Genomic DNA, 10,122 nt, shown 5'->3' on the forward strand with positions numbered 1-10,122 from the left:
AGCAGGGGATCAAGGGAGAAGAGAGCAGGAGCAAGTAATCAGGGAGCAAGAGAGAAGAAAGCTAGAGCAGGACTGTTGGAGCAAGAGTCCAAGTGAGAAGAGCGCAAGGGAGAAGAGAGCAAGGGAGCAAGAAAAAGAAACTGTTGGAGCGGGAGAGAAGAGAGCAAGGGAGAAGAAAGCAAGGGAGAAGAGAGCGGAAGCAGTTTAAAAGAGAGCAAGAAAAAGAAACCTGGAGCAAGAGAGCAGGGGAGAAGACAGCAGGAGCAAGTGAGCAGGAAGAAGAAACTGTTGGAGCAGGAGATCAAGGGAGAAGAGAGCAGGAGCAAGTAATCAGGGAGCAAGAAGAAGAAACTGTTGGAGCAAGGGAGAAGAAATCAGGAGCAGTTGAGGAGGGAGCAAGAAGAAGAAACTGTTGGAGCAAGACAGCAAGGGAGAAGAGAGCATGGAGCAAGAAGAAGAAACTGTTGGAGCAAGACAGCAAGGGAGAAGAGAGGAAGGGAGCAGGAGCAAGTGAGCATGGAGCAATCTGAAAAAACTGGTAGAGCAAAAGAGCAAGGAGAAGAAACTGTTGTAGCAAGAGAGCAAGGCAGAAGAGAGCAAGGGTGAAGAGAGCAGGAGCAAGTGAGCAGGGAACATGAAGAAGAAACGGCTGGAGCAAGAGAAAAGCGCAAGAGAGACGAGAGCAATGGAGAAGAGAACAAGAGCAAATGAGCAGGGAGCAAGAAGAAGAAAATGTTGGAGGAAGAGAGAAGAGAGCAAGAAAGAAGAGAGCAAAAAAAAAGAGAGCAAGGTAGGAGAGAGCCAGGGAGAAGAGAGCAGAAGCAAGTGAGCAAGAAGAAAAAACATTTTGAGCAAGAGAGAAAAGATCAAGGGAGAAGAGAGCAGGAGCAAGTGAGCAAGGAGCACGAAGACGAAACTATTGGAGCAAGGGAGCAGAGAGCAGGAGCAGTTTAGCAAGAAGCAAGAAGAATAAACTGCTGGAGCAAGAGATCAAGGGAGAAGAGAGCAGGAATAATAAGAAGAAACTGTTGGAGCAAGAGAGCAAGGGAGAAGAGAGCAGAAGCAAGTGAGCAGGGAGCACGAAGACAAAACTATTGGCGCAAGGGAGCAGAGAGCAGGAGCAGTTTAGTAAGGAGCAAGAAGAATAAACTGCTGGAGCAAGGGATCAAGAGAGAAGAGAGCAGGAATAAGAAGAAGAAACTGTTGGAGCAAGAGATCAAAGGAGAAGAGAGCAGGAGCAAGTGAGCAGGGAGCAAGAAGAAACTGTTGGAGGAAGAGGAAAGAGAGCAAGGAAGATGAGAGCAAGGGGGTAGAGAGCAAGGGAGAAGAGAGCAGAAGCAAGTGAGCAGGGAGCAAGACAAAACTGTTGGAGCAAGGGAGAAGAAATCAGGAGCCTTTGAGCGGTGAGCAAGAAGAAAAAACTGTTGGAGCATGAAAGCAAGGGAAAAGAGCAGTAGCAAGTGAGAAGGGAGCAAGAAGAAGAAACTGTTGGAGCAAGAGAGAAGAAATCAGGAGCAGTTGAGCAGGGAGCAAGAAGAAGAAACTGTTGGAGCATGACAGCGTGGGAAAAGAGCAGTAGCAAGTGAGTGGGGAGCAAGAAGAAGAAACTGTTGGAGTAAGAAAGAAGAGAGCAAGAAAAAAGAGAGCAAGGTAGGAGAGAGCCATGGAGAAGAGAGCAGAAGCAAGTGAGCAAAAAGAAAAAACATTTTGAGCAAGAGAGAAGAGAGCAAGGGAGAAGAGAGCAGGAGCAAGTGAGCAAGGAGAACGAATACAAAACTATTGGAGCAAGGGAGCAGAGAGCAGGAGCAGTTTAGTATGAATAAACTGCTGGAGCAAGAGATCAAGGAGAAGAGAGCAGGAATAAGAAGAAGAAACTGTTGGAGCAAGAGATCAAGGGAGAAGAGAGCAAGAGCAAGTGAGCAGGGAGCAAGAAGAAGAAACTGTTGGAGCAAGGGAGAAGAAAGCAGGAGCCGTTGAGCGTGGAGCAAGAAGAAGAAACTGTTGGAGCATGAAAGCAAGGGAAAAGAGCAGGTTCAAGTGAGCAGGGAGCAAGAAGAATAAACTGTTTGAGCAAGGGAGAAGAAAGCAGGAGCAGTTGAGCAGGGAGCAAGAAGAAGAAACTGTTGGAGCATGTCAGCAAGGGAAAAGAGCAGTAGCAAGTGAGCAGGGAACATGAAGAAGAAACGGTTGGGGCAAGAGAAAATAGCAAGGGAGACGAGAGCAATGGAGAAGAGAGCAGGAGCAAGTGAGCAGGGAGCAAGAAGAAGAAACTGTTGGAGGAAGAGAGAAGAGAGCAAAGGAGTAGAGAGGAAGGGAGAAGAGAGCAGAAGCAAGTGAGCAGGGAGCATGAAGACGAAACTATTGGCGCAAGGGAGCAGAGAGCAGGAGCAGTTTAGTAAGGAGCAAGAAGAATAAACTGCTGGAGCAAGAGATCAAGAGAGAAGAGAGCAGAAATAATAAGAAGAAACTGTTGGAGCAAGAGATCAAGGGAGAAGAGAGCAGGAGCAAGTGAGCAGGGAGCAAGAAGAAGAAACTGTTGGAGGAAGAGGAAAGAGCGAGGAAGATGAGAGCAAGGGGGTAGAGAGCAAGGGAGAAGAAAGCAGAAGCAAGTGAGCAGGGAGCAAGAAAAAACTGTTGGAGCAAGGGAGAAGAAATCAGGAGCCTTTCAGCGGCGAGCAAGAAGAAGAAACTGTTGGAGCATGAAAGCAAGGGAAAAGAGCAGTAGCAAGTGAGCAGGGAGCAAGAAGAAGAAACTGTTGGAGCAAGGGAGAAGAAAACAGGAGCAGTTGATCAGGGATCAAGAAGAAGAAACTGTTGGAGCATGACAGCAGGGGAAAAGAGCAGTAGCAAGTGAGCAGGGAGCAAGAAGAAGAAACTGTTAGAGCAAGAGAACAAGGGAGAAGTCAGCAGGACAAGTGAGCAGGAGGCAAGGAGAAGAAAGCTAGAGCACAACTGTTGGAGTAAAAGACCAAGGGAGAAGAGACCAGGGGAGAAGAGACCAGGGGAGAAGAGACCAGGGGAGAAGAGACCAAGGGAAAGGAAACCAAGGGAGAAGAGACCAAGGGAGAAGAGACCAAGGGAGAAGAGATCAAGGAAGAAGAGACCAAGGAAGAAGAGACCAAGGAAGAAGAGACCAAGAGAGAAGAGAACAGGAGCAAGTGAACAGGGAGCAAGAAGAAGAAACTGTTGGAGGAAGAGAAGAGAGAGCAAGGAAGATGAGAGCAAGGGAGTAGAGAGCAGAAACAATTGAGCAGGGAGCAAGAAAAAGAAACTGTTGGAGCAAGGGAGAAGAAAGCAGGAGCAGTTAAGCAGGGAGCAAGAAGAAGAAACTGTTGGAGCATGAAAGCAAGGGAAAAGAGCAGGAGCAAGTGAGCAGGGAGCAAGAAGAAGAAACTGTTGGAGCAAGACAGCAACGGAAAAGACTAAAGGAGAAGAGAGCAGGGAGCAAGAAGAAGAAAATGTTGGAGAAAGACAGCAAGGGAGAAGAGAGCAAGGCAGAAGAAAGCAGGAGCGAGGAGCAAGAAAAAAGCTGTTAGAGCAAAAGAGCAAGGAGAAGAAACGTTGTAGCAAGAGAGCAAGGCAGAAGAGAGCAAGGTCGAAGAGAGCAGGAGAAAGTGAGCAGGGAGCATGAAAAAGAAACTGGTAGGGCAGGAGAAAAGAGCAAGGGAGAAGAGAGCAATGGAGAAGAGAGTAGAAGCAACTGAGGAGGGGCAAAAAGAAGAAACTGTTAGAAGAAGAGAGAACAGTAGAAGAGGGCACAGCAGAAGAAACTGCTGGAGCAAGAGAGCAAGGGAGAAGAGAGCAGGAGCAAGTGAGCAGGGTCCAAAAAGAAGAAACTGTTTAGCAAGGGAGAAGAGAGCAGGAGCTAGCAAGCAGGGAGCAAGGAGAAGAAAGGTAGAGCAGGGCTGTGGGAGTAAGAGAGCAAGGAAGAAGAGAACAGGGGCAAGTGAGCAGGGAGCAAGAAGAAAAATCTTGGACCAAGAGAGCAAGGGAGAAGAGAGCGTGAGCAGGGAGCAAGAAGAAGAAACTGTTGGAGCAAGGGAGAAGAGAGCAAGGGGAAGGGATCAGGAGCAAGTGATCAGGGAGAAAGAAGAAGAAACTGTTGGAGTAAGGAAGAAGAGGGAACAATAAGAAGAAACTGTTGGAGCAAGAGAGCAAGGGAGAAAGGGCAGGAGCAAGAAGAAGAAACTGTTGGTGCAAGAGAGCAAGGGAGAAAAGAGCTTTAGAGAAGCGCAGGAGCAAGAGAGAAGAGAGCAGGAGCAAAGGAGGAGCAAGAGAAGAGAGCAGAAACGAGAGAAGAGAGAAAGAGCAAGAGAGAAGACAACAGGAGCAATAGAGATGACAGCAGGAGCAAGTGAGTAGGGAGCAAGAAGAAGAAACAGTTGGAGCAGGAGCGCAAAGGATAAGAGAGCATGTACAAGTGAGTAGAAGCAAGAGAGGAGAGAGCAGGAGAGAGCAGGAGAAGCAAGAGAGAAGAGGGAAGAGAGTAGGGAGCAAGAAGAAGAAATCTAGAGGGGGACTGTTGGAGCAAGATAGCAAGGGAGAAGAGAGCAGAAGCAAGAGAGCAACAGAGAAGAGAGCAGTAGCAAGCGAGAAGAGAACAAAAGAAAAGAGAGTAGAAGCACAAGAGAAATGAGCAAGAGAGAAGAGAGCATAAGCAAGAGAGAAGAGGGAATAGAGCAGAAGTAAGAAAAAAGAAAGGAGGAGCAAGAGAGAAGAGATAAAAGAGCAGAAGAGTTGAGAGCAAGAAAGAAGAAAGCAGAAGGAAGAGAGAAGACTGAGGAGGAAGAAAGAAGAGAGCAGAAGCAAGACAGTAGAAAGGAGGAGCAAGAGAGAAGAGAGGAGGAACAAGAGAGCAGAAGCAAGAGAAGAGAGCAGAAGCAAGAGAGAAGAGAGGAGGCGCAAGAGAGGAGAGCAGATGCAAGAGAGGAGAGCAGATGCAAGAGATAAAAGAGCAGATGCAAGAGAAGAGAAGAGGAGCAAAAGAGAGAAGGGAGCAGGAGCAAGAGAGAAGAGAGCAGAAGCAAGAGAGAAGAGAGCAGAAGCAAGAGAGAAGAGAGCAGAAGCAAGAGAGAAGAGAGCAGGAGCAAGAGAGAAAAGAGGAAGCAAGAGAGAAAATAGGAAGCAAGAGAGACAAGAGTAGGAGCAAGAGAGAAGAGAGGAGCAAGAGAGAAGAGAGGAGCAAGAGAGAAGAGGGGAGCAAGACAAGGGGGAAGAGAGAAGAGAAGAGGAACAAGAGAAAAGAGAGAAGAGAGCTGGAGCAAGAGAGAAGAGAGCAGATGCAAGAGGGAAGACAGCAAGCAAGAGAGAAGAGAGGAGGGGTAAGTGAGAAGAGAGGGGAGCAAGGGAAAACAGAGCAGAAGCAAGTGAGAAGAGAGCAAAAGCAAGAAAAGAGAGGGGAGCAAGAGAAGAGAGGAGGAACAAGTGATGAGAGTAAGAGAAGAGAGGAGGAGCAAGAGAGCAGAATCAAGAGAGACGAGTGGAGGAGCAAGAGAGAAGAGAGGAGGAGTAAGAGAGCAGAACCAAGAGAGAAGAGAGTAGAAGCAAGAGAAGAGAGGAGAAGCAAGAGGAAACAGAGCAGAAGCAAGTGAGAAGAGAGCAGAAGCAAGAGAAGAGAGGAGGAGCACAAGAGAAGAGAGCGAAAGAGAAGAGAGAAGAGAGCAGAAGCAAGAGACGAGAGAAGGAGCAAGAGAAGAGAGAATGAGCAAGAGAAGAGAGCAGAAGCAAGAGAGGAGGCGCAAGAGAGAAGAGAGGAGGTCAAGAGGGAAGAGAGCAGGAGCAAGAGGGAAGAGAGCAAGAGAGAAGAGTGCTAGAGGGAAGAGAGCAGGAGCAAGAGAAGAAAGGAGGAGCAAGAGAGGGGGAGCAAGAGAATAGAGAGCAGGAGCAAGAGAGAAGAGAGCAAGAGAGCAGAATCAAGAGAGGAGGAGTAAGAGCAGAAGCAAGAGAGCAGAATCAAGACAGACGAGGAGGAGTAAGAGAGAAGAGAGGGGAGCGAGAAGAAATGGAAGCAAGAGAGTAGAGGGGAGCGAGAAGAGAGGGGAGCAAGCGAGAAGAGAGGGAAGCAAGAGGGAAGAGAGCAGAAGCAAAAGGCAAGAGAGCAGGAGCAAGAGGGAAGAGCAGGAGCAAGAGCGAAGAGAGCAGGAGCAAGAGCAAAGAGAGCAGGAGCAAGAGGGAAGAGAGGGGAAAAGAGAGAAGAGAGCAAGAGGGAAGAGAGCAGGCACAAGAGAGAAGAAAGGAGGAGCAACAGAAGAGAGCAGAAGAGAAGAGAGCAGGAGCAAGAGAGAAGAAAGGAAGAGAGAGGAGGAGTAAGAGAAGAGTAGAGGGGCAAGAAAGAAGAGAGGAGGAGCAAGAGAAAAGAGGAGCAAGATAGAAGGAGCAAGAGAGAAGAAAGGGGAGTAAGAGAGAAGAGAGCAGGAGCAAGAGGGAAGAGAGCAGGAGCAAGAGGGAAGAGAGCACGAGCAAGAGGGAAGAGAGCACGAGCAAGAGGGAAGAGAGCACGAGCAAGAGGGAAGAGCACGAGCAAGAGGGAAGAAAGCAAGAGAACAGAGCTAGAGGGAAGATTGCAGGTGCAAGATAGGAGAAAGGAGGAGAAAGAGAGAAGAGAGGAGGAGCAAGAGAGAAGCGAGCAGGAGAGTGAAATCAAGAGAGGAGCAAAAGAGAAAAGAGAAGGAGTAAGAGAACAGAAGCAAGAGAGCATAGAGCAGAAGCAAGAGAAGAGAGCAGAACACGAGGGAAAGGGAGCTGGAAGAAGACAGCAGCGCCTGTTACTTCATTTAAAGAGAGATGTCCTGCAGGGAAAGAGAGAATTCACAGGTACAGCTTCTGGGTCCATCTAGTGGTGTTAGCGGCCCGTGCAATTCCTGCTTAAAATCTATAAATTAGAGTTATAGGAAATGCATGGGGCCAGGGAAATAATACCCCCGACCTTCTGACAGTGAATAATGCCTCGACCTTCTGACAATGAATAATGCCTCGACCTTCTGACAATGAATAATGCCCCTTTTGCCCTTCAAACAGTGAATAATGCCCCATCTGCCCTTCTGGCAGTGAATACCACCCCCTCTGCCCTTCAGATGTTGAATAATGCCTCCTTCTGGCGGGGAATAATGCCCCCTCTGCCCTTCAGACAGTGAATAATGTCCCCCTGCCTTCTGACAATGAATAATACTCCTTCTGGTGGTGAAAAATGCCCCCTCTGCCCTTCAGACGGTGAATAATGCCCCCTCTGCCCTTCAGACAGTCAATAAAGCCCCCTCTGCCCTTCAGACGGTGAATAAAGCCCCCTCTGCCCTTCAGACGGTGAATAAAGCCCCCTCTGCCAGTGAATAATGCCCTTCTGGTGGTGAATAATGCCCCCTCAGGCCTTCAGACAGCAAATAATGCCCCTCTGCCCTTCAGATGGTGAATAATGCCCCTCTGCCCTTCAGACAGTGACTAATGCCCCCTCTGCCCTTCAGACAGTGACTAATGCCCCCTCTGCTCTTCAGGCAGTGACTAATGCCCCCCGACCTTCTGGCGGTCGAATAATGACCTTCTGGCTGTGAATAATGCCTCCCTGACCTTCTGGCAGTGAATAACGCCCCCTTTGCCCTTCAGAGAGTGAATACTGCCCCTTCTGGTGGGTAATAATGCCCCCTCTGCCCTTCAGACGGTGAATAATGCCCCCTCTGCTTTTCTCACGGTGAATAAAGCCTCCTCTGCCCTTCTGGCGGTGAATAATGCCCCCTCTGCCCTTCTGGCGGTGAATAATGCCCCCTCTGCCCTTCTGATGGCAAATAATGCCCCTTCTGCCCCTCTGACAACGAATAAAGCTCCCCCTGCCCTTCTGGTGGTGAATAATGCCACCTCTGCCCTTCTGGCAGTGAATAATGCCCCCTTTGCCCTTCAGACAGTGAATGATGCCCTCTCAGCCCTTCAGACGGTGAATGATGCCCTCTCAGCCCTTCTGACGGTGAATAATGCCCTCTCTGCCCTTCAAGGACACAATACCTTCTAGCACCTCCCTCAGGAAGCATTACCTTCTAACACCTCCCTCAGGACACATTACCTTCTAGCACCTCCCTCAGGAAGCATTAACTTCTAGCGCCTCCCTCAGGACACATTACCTTCTAGCGCCTCTCTCAGGAAGGATTACCTTCTAGTGCCTCCCACAAGACATATTACATTCTAGCGCCACCCACAGGACACACTACTTTCTAGTGCCTCCCTCAGGACACATTACCTTCTAGCACTTCTCTCAGGACACATTACCTTCTAGCGCCTCCCTCAGGACACATTACCTTCTAGCGCCTCCCTCAGGACACATTACCTTCTAGCGCCTCTCTCAGGACACATTACCTTCTAACGCCTCTCGTAGGACACACTACCTTCTAGCGCCTCTCTCAGGAAGCATTATCTTCTAGTGCCTCTCTCAGGACACATTACCTTCTAGCACCTCCTTCAGGACACATTACCTTCTATTGCCTCTCTCAGAACGCATTACCTTCTAGCGCTCCCCACAGGACACACTACTTTATAGCGCCTCCCTCAGGACACATTATCTTCTAGCACCTCCCTCAGGACGCATTACCTTCTAGCGCCTCCCTCAGGACGCTTTACCTTCTAGCACCTCCCTCAGGACGCATTACCTTCTAGCGCCTCCCTCAAGATGCATTACCTTCTAGTGCCTCTCTCAGGACACATTACCTTCTAACGCCTCTCCTAGGACACACTACTTTCTAGCGCCTCTCTCAGGAAGCCTTATCTTGTAGCGCCTCCCTCAGGACACATTGGCCCTCATTCTGACCCTGGCGGTCTTTGACCGCCAGGGCGGAGGACCGCGGGAGCACCGCCGACAAGCCGGCGGTGCTCCAATGGGGATTCCGACCGCGGCGGTAAAGCCGCGGTCGGACCGGCACCACTGGCGGGGTCCCGCCAGTGTACCGCGGCCCCATTGAATCCTCCGCGGCGGCGCAGCTTGCTGCACCGCCGCGGGGATTCTGACCCCCCCTACCGCCATCCAGATCCCGGCGGTCGGACCGCCGAGATCCGGATGGCGGTAGGGGGGGGTCGCGGGGCCCCTGGGGGCCCCTGCAGTGCCCATGCCACTGGCATGGGCATTGCAGGGGCCCCCGTAAGAGGGCCCCTACATGTATTTCACTGTCTGCTGCGCAGACAGTGAAATACGCGACGGGTGCAACTGCACCCGTCGCACAGCTTCCACTCCGCCGGCTCGATTCCGAGCCGGCTTCATCGTGGAAGCCTCTTTCCCGCTGGGCTGGCTGGCGGTCTGAAGGAGACCGCCCGCCAGCCCAGCGGGAAAGTCAGAATTACCGCCGCGGTCTTTCGACCGCGGAACGGTAACCTGACGGCGGGACTTTGGCGGGCGGCCTCCGCCGCCCGCCAAGGTCAGAATGAGGGCCATTATCTTCTAGCGCCTCTCTCAGGACACATTACCTTCTAGTGCCTCCCTCAAGACACATTACATTCTAGCACCACCCACAGGACACACTACTTTCTAGTGCCTCCCTCAGGACACATTACCTTCTAGCACTTCTCTCAGGACACATTACCTTCCAGCACCTCCCTCAGGAAGCATTAACTTCCAGCACCTCCCTCAGGACACATTACCTTCTAGCACTTCCCTCATGACACAATACCTTCTAGCACTTCCCTCAAGAAGCATTAACTTCTAGCGCCTTCCTCAGGACACATTACCTTCTAGCGCCTCTCTCAGGAAGGATTACTTTCTAGTGCCTCCCTCAGGACATATTACATTCTAGCGCCACCCACAGGACACACTACTTTCTACTGCCTCCCTCAGGACACATTACCTTCTAGCACTTCACGCAGGACACATTACCTTCTAGCGCCTCCCTCAGGACACATTACCTTCTAGCACCTCCTTCAGGACACATTACCTTCTAGCGCCTCCTTCAGGACACATTACCTTCTAGCGCCTCCCTCAGGACACATTACCTTCAAGCGCCTCTCTTGGGGAGCATTACCTTCTAGGAGCTTGCTCAGCTTCTCAGAAGCTTTCTCTTCCCCCAGGGGTTTCTAAGAGCATTTGCAGTTGAGTTATTTCTGGAGGACCTTGAATTACATCCATTCCTTCTGCATGTCCCACCCGTGGCCACAAGC

The 10,122-nt window shown here is 50.3% G+C and overlaps 1 pseudogene; it reads left to right on the forward strand.

Moving 5' to 3' along the window:
* Positions 1–634: 634 nt before the first annotated feature.
* On the forward strand, positions 635–2,457 carry LOC138267026 (uncharacterized; annotated as a pseudogene).
* The last annotated feature ends 7,665 nt before the right edge of the window (positions 2,458–10,122 follow it).

The sequence above is a fragment of the Pleurodeles waltl genome, chromosome 12, assembly GCF_031143425.1.
Source record: "Pleurodeles waltl isolate 20211129_DDA chromosome 12, aPleWal1.hap1.20221129, whole genome shotgun sequence".
NCBI lineage: Eukaryota > Metazoa > Chordata > Amphibia > Caudata > Salamandridae > Pleurodeles > Pleurodeles waltl.